Raw genomic sequence first — 6,500 nt, 5'->3', positions numbered from 1 at the left:
TATCAATGATTATGTAAAACTTTGTTGTAACACGTGTAACATTGAATCCAAGTTACCTAAACTAACTTTCCCGACGCAGATGTTTGAATTACTGGATTTATAATAATGATAGTAATGAATCTATCATGCGATCCTTAGCCAATGCAATGCATTCAAACAAAGCCTGTTCAAAATTATGTATGTTATTAATGATTACCTAAAACCTTATGACATATGTAACATGGAACCCAAAATACCTAAACTAACTCCCCCACCTTGGATGATTTTATTTTTCAGAAACACTGCAGGCACTCCATTTTCACATCAATTCTCCCCAGTGTTTAACTGTTTAAAGTACTACCGTTCATCTTATTATGAAATGGGAATTGTATTATTTATATCACTTGACAAAAGTTTTCCTCTTTATCTGAAGAATTGTGATCAAAACACCGGATTCTTTGTATCTTTCTATTTGGTCAATCAACAGAAAACTGATTAGCGTTGTCCTCACAGTGAACAAATATGTAGGATTGCAGAAAAACAAAATGTAATAAAAGTAAGACTTTGAGAAAAACAACAACCAAACAACAACAACAATAACAACAACAAACAACAACTAAAAATAAGGAATTTTATTATCTGCGTAAAGCAGAACCAAAGAACATGTGTTCCGTGTCCGAATGTGACACCTGACTTCATCTCAAGCACTACTAAACGTGAAATGCTTCAAACTTAATAAATTTTAAGAAATTCATTCACAATCAATGTATACTTTGGTTTTTCAGAACTTGTGTGATGTAAAATGTGGCTGTTCTAATCAAATTTTGCAAAACAATAAGCGCGTAGGGACTGACATGTTTCGGATACAACAATTTTTTTCGTTTCACACTTGTCTGTCTTGTGAACTGATAAACTACATCATTTCATGATAAAACTTCACCAGACAGCAAAAGCCAAAATCAAGGTAATATAAGGGGGTGATTTTCTACTTTGAACTTTGTTGTTTGGAACTTTTGATGCAACATGTCTTCAAATGAAAACAGTCTTACTGAACTACATGCGTTGACGTGGTTCGAAATCTTACGCCAGTATCCGAATATTACCGCATTTCGCCATGTGTCAGAAACAGTGATTGTGTCTAAACTTAATCGGATCAGAGATAAATGTACAAACAAACCATAACAACGACGAAATTAACATACACAGGTTTTTTTTTTTGGTTTTTTTGTTTTGTTTTTTGTTTTAATATAGCAACCACGGGGTGCGAATGAACATATCGGAGATTTCCGTGTAACATATGTACATCTCATACACTGTCAGAAACAACACATTCTCTGAATCTGTGTTCAAACACACACGATTGAAGGGTGTTTGTCAAACCGATTTACGCTTTCCCGCGATGAATCCGCATGATTTATGTGGAAACAGTTCTAATTTTGTTTTGTATATTTTTATTGGGTCCTTTACATGCACAGAAGTAACACAGAAAAGCGGAACTAAAAATTAATATGCGACATCGATTGCATTTAAATAGCTGAATAGACTTTTTTTTTCAGAAAATGAGTGTATGTGCTGCAGAAGATAGATGTGTTGGCCACCTGTTGCAAGTAAAGAACGTGTAGTGTATTCATGAATGTGCTTGCCTTTGAATGAATAAAAATACGTCAAGAGGAACGGGTTGTTTACGTCTGTCACGCGGGTTTTTTGCGTAATTTTTCGAACTTAATGTACCATTTTTACTGATGATCAATGGTTAATTATCACAACGAATGTACATGTACTCCCTCGCCTCAGAAGGTAGGTGTGACCTGTACTATTATTTGACGCAACACAAAATGACGTCAATGTCGTATATCGTGCTGTGCAGAATAAAGATTTCATTGTTTGCATTTAAGTTAAATGGGCGGGTGGGACCGTAAAAGTACTTGCATATAAGCGAATTTGCATATATATGCGAGTTACTTTTAACCGAGTTTTTACAAGTGAAACAAAGAAGGCTCTCGGCCGGGACCCCCAAAATCGCTTGCATATAGCCGAGTTTTCTTTTAAGCGAGTTGCATATATCCGAGTTAAAGTGTCGAGCGGAATAATCATAACACAACCCCCAGGACAAGATAATATTCCATATGAAATTATTATCAATATGTAGCTCGACTGAGATAGTCAGCTCCATGGTTTTCATGTCCTGGAATCACTCTCACGGTGAAAGAATAAGGTTGTAGTTGCAAACAACCAAAAAAAACCACACACACACACACACACACACACACACACACACACACACAAAAGAGAGAGAACCCGGTTTAAATGTTAACTGCGCACGTCAAAAGTATGAACAGAGTTATTCCCCGTTTAAAGGCTCGTTATCAAAAGCTTCCGGCAGCAGAATCTGACAGACACGTGCTGGTGTGCTCGACGTCTTGCTCTTTATTTGAAAGGTACAACACCACTGCAGTGGCATTATAATCTCAACATATTATTAGCAAAACATATGATGCACGTGTATTTGTTAAATACTCATTCTCAGGCTTACAATATGATGTTTTAGACGGGTCTTTTGCTTCCACGGCTCACGATCAAATGTTAGGCACATTCCACTACAGCCCCATGCCAAAAATGTCGCAACTTTTAACATGGCGGCGATGTGGCTGAAACAAACGCTTTCAGATGTCAGCTTGAAAATGGCACTTTGCAAGTTACTTTTGGCTTCAAATCTAGTTAAAGGGAAAGTACTCTCATCTAGCTTTCTGCTTGTAGCAGATGTTTCTGCTGTCGTCTGGTAGATCAAGCGCAGATCTAATTTTGCGAAGATGGCGAAAGGCGACAGAGAAATGACAGTCGACGAGAAAAACCTTATCGCGAAGTTATTTCACGATGGTTTTCGGGCACAACGCATTGCGGACATTATAAACAGAAGCAAAGGTATGATATCATGTCTTTTGAAAGAAAATCGAGAAACAGGATCGGTGGAAAAGAGGAAAGCCGGAGGGAGGCCTCCAAAAATGAGAAAAAATGGCACCCGAAAACTTGCTCGCTTTGTGTGTTATAACAAAATTCAAGCATTAAAGAATATCCCAGCCACTTTTAACTCGGGTATTGAGCAGAATGAACTCTGAGGAGTATATTGAAACCCTAGATAACCATTCGTGACCCTCTGTATGCAAACTATTTGGCGCAAACCGATGGGTATTCAAGGACAATGACAGCATTCACAAGTCACGGCAAACAGAAGAATAGAAACGGAGCAACAACATTCCCATTCTGCTATGGCCAGTACAGTCCCCAGATCTAAGTCCAATCGAGAACATTTGGCTGCTTTTGAAAAATAGACTGAAAAGTCGCGTTCATCCTATCGGGTGTGTTGATGATCTGCGGCGTGAGCTACAAAGTGCGTGAGATCTTCTTCTTCTTCTGCGTTCGTGGGCTGCAACTCCCACGTTCACTCGTATACATACAAGTGGGCCTTCACGTGTATGACCGTTTTTACCCCGCCATGTAGGCAGCCATACTCCGTTTTCGGGGGTGTGCATGCTGGGTATGTTCTTGTTTCCATAACCCACCGAACGCTGACATGGATTACAGGATCTTTAACGTGCGTATTTGATCTTCTGCTTGCATATACACACGAAGGGGGTTCAGGCACTAATAGGTCTGCACATATGTTGACCTTGGAGATCGTAAAAAATCTCCACCCTTTACCCACCAGGCGCCGTCACCGTGATTCGAACCCTGGACCCTCAGATTGACAGTCCAACGCTTTAACCACTCAGCTATTGCGCCCGTCAACGTGAGATCAAGTGCCTGTGGCATACGTACGCCGGTTGTTTGAGTCAATACCAAGACGTCTTCGACAAGTCCTGATTCAGAAGGGCCACATCAAATATTAGCCATTTCCATTCCCTGACTCAAGTAAGAGAGCATTTTTTGCCATCCCGTCAGTGCACTCCACAGTGTGACGCGCGACAAAAAGTTGCGACATTTTTGGCATGGTGCTGTACATACCAGCATTCTGCTTACATGCATTTACACACAAACACACACACACACTTGGGTGACTTGGTATTTTACTGCGTTTCATGACTGGAGTCACAGACGGAAATGTAACATTCAAGATTGCCTCGGAGTTTTGTCTGCAGTGTGGATGTGCTATATATAGCGCACGCCCGAGGAGGGTGGGGAGAGAGAGAGAGAGTTTCAACTTGAGCTGTTGAGCTGTATAGTTTACATTTACATTTGTTTCAGTGAAATACCCAGTTTGAACATGGAGCGAAAACAAAAGCGAAACACCCTCAGCCTGAAACGGAAGATGGAATTGATTCACCAGTTTGAACAGTCTTCAGGAATGACCAAACATCAAAAGCTTGCAGACAACTTTGGCGTCTCTCTCAGTACTGTTTCCAGAACTCTTAAAGAAAAAGAAAAGATAAAGGACTCCTATTTCACTGGACAAATCAATCAGAAATCGAAGAGAGCAAGAGTTGCTTGGCACCCAGAAATTGAGAGGAAGCTGTTAGACTGGTTTGCCCAAACGCGTGCGTCTGGCGTCCCAGTGACAGGTCCAGCAATGATGGAGAGAGCACAGATAATTGCACATCAGCTAGGAGAAGAAGAGTGGAGGTGTACCTCAGGCTGGCTCCACCGCTTCAAGAAGCGTCACAACATTGAGTTCAAGAAAGTATCAGGAGAGAGCCAGTCAGTTGACAAACAGATCACCGAACAGTGGCTAGATGAAATTTTGAAACCTATTTTGATGAAATACACACCCCAGAACGTCTTCAATGCAGATGAAACGGCAGTTTTTTGGAGGGCAGTGCCTGATAAGACGCTTGCTTTTCGAGAAGACAAATGCAAAGGGAAAAAACGATCAAAAGAACGAATCACAGTATTGGCGTGTGCAAACACAGACGGATCTGAAAAACTACCACTGCTCACCATAGGCAAGTTTAAACAACCCCGTTGTTTTAAACGCATACAAAAACTTCCAGTTGAGTATCGATCAAATGCGAATGCCTGGATGACTACAAAAATCTTCAAGCACTGGTTGCAAGAATTTGATTGGAAGATGGCATTGGAAAACCGCGAGGTTTTGCTTGTTGTAGACAATTGCACAGCACACCCCAAACCAGAAACACTGTCACTGAAAGCAACAGAAGTGATTTTTCTGCCACCCAACACTTCTCCTGTTCTGCAGCCTCTTGACCAGGGCGTCATCAAAAACCTGAAGGTACATTACAGGTCACTGATTCTACGAAGTCTGATGAGTCACGTCGACTCCGGTGCCAGTGAAGAGTTCGGTGTCTCACTTTTGGACGCCGTATGCATGCTGGAGACTGCCTGGAATAAAGTCCTTCCCACAACCATCATGAACTGTTTCCACAAAGCTGGATTCACGACCGAGAAGGACAACGTCACTGAAGGCGTCAAACAGTCAGAGACACCTGACAACACTACCGGCGAAATCTCGGCTGCAGACATTGAACCGTTGCTCGCACGACTGTACAGTGAGTATGCGATTTCTGCATTCGATTACGTGGACATTGACATGGACGTTGGCACAACTGAACCTCTTGCAACAGAAAATGTTCCACCATCGGCGTCATCAGGAGCAGGAACAGCGGATTGGGGAGGAACAGAATCAGATGATGACTGTGGAGACACACAGCCTCGTGTCTTGGAAAAAAATGCAAAAGCCGCGATGAAATCCATCAGGCTGTACTTGATGCAAACATCATGCACCGACAGTGTCGCAGAGTCTTTTCGTGTGTTTGCTGGTGAACTTGAAAAGCACATGGAATGCCAAAAGAAACAATCCACGACCACATCCTTTTTTGAAAAAGAACGTCGGAAAACCTACATGGGATGTGATGATGTGAAACCTGATGAGCGACACAATCCAGACAGTGAACAGAAAGCCCCCAGATGGACATGGAGGGAGACAGCGTACACAGTTACAGTTCTGAAGGACACACTGATGAAGATGATCGCTTTTTTCAGATGTGCTCAAGCAGTTCAGCTGAAGAAAACACCCTTCTGTCAGACGACCTTGAAGAAAACATCGAAGAAGATACTGAAGAGTATCGTCAGGATGACACACTTCTATCCGACAACCTTCAAGAAAATATCGAAGACGACACTGAAGAGTATTGTCAGGATCATAGCTTGTACACAGGAAGCACAGAACGCTCTGAAGGAACAGTTCTGAAAATGAGAATCCATGTGATGTCGAAAGATCTGAACTGTTCCGACAGATCCAACATGAACTCAATGGTGCAAGTTTTGATAAAATACTTTTGCACATCTGCCTTTGTACAGTGATGTCGTGTCAAAGTATAAAATAACAGGTGATGCACATTTCTTTGAAGCAAGTCAGGTGGATGAAGACGCCTTAACTTGGTTCCCGAAAGATTCACAACCACTGACGCCTCTGAAAATCTATGGGGATGGAAATTGCCTCCCACGCTGTGCGTCAATGATGGCGTTTGGACATCAGGATAATCACGTCGAACTGAGGACAAGAATCG

Source organism: Babylonia areolata, chromosome 12 (assembly GCF_041734735.1).
Source record: "Babylonia areolata isolate BAREFJ2019XMU chromosome 12, ASM4173473v1, whole genome shotgun sequence".
Classification (NCBI taxonomy): Eukaryota; Metazoa; Mollusca; class Gastropoda; order Neogastropoda; family Buccinidae; genus Babylonia; species Babylonia areolata.
The sequence above is the reverse complement of the archived record's forward strand: the minus strand, read 5'-3'. Positions refer to the sequence as shown.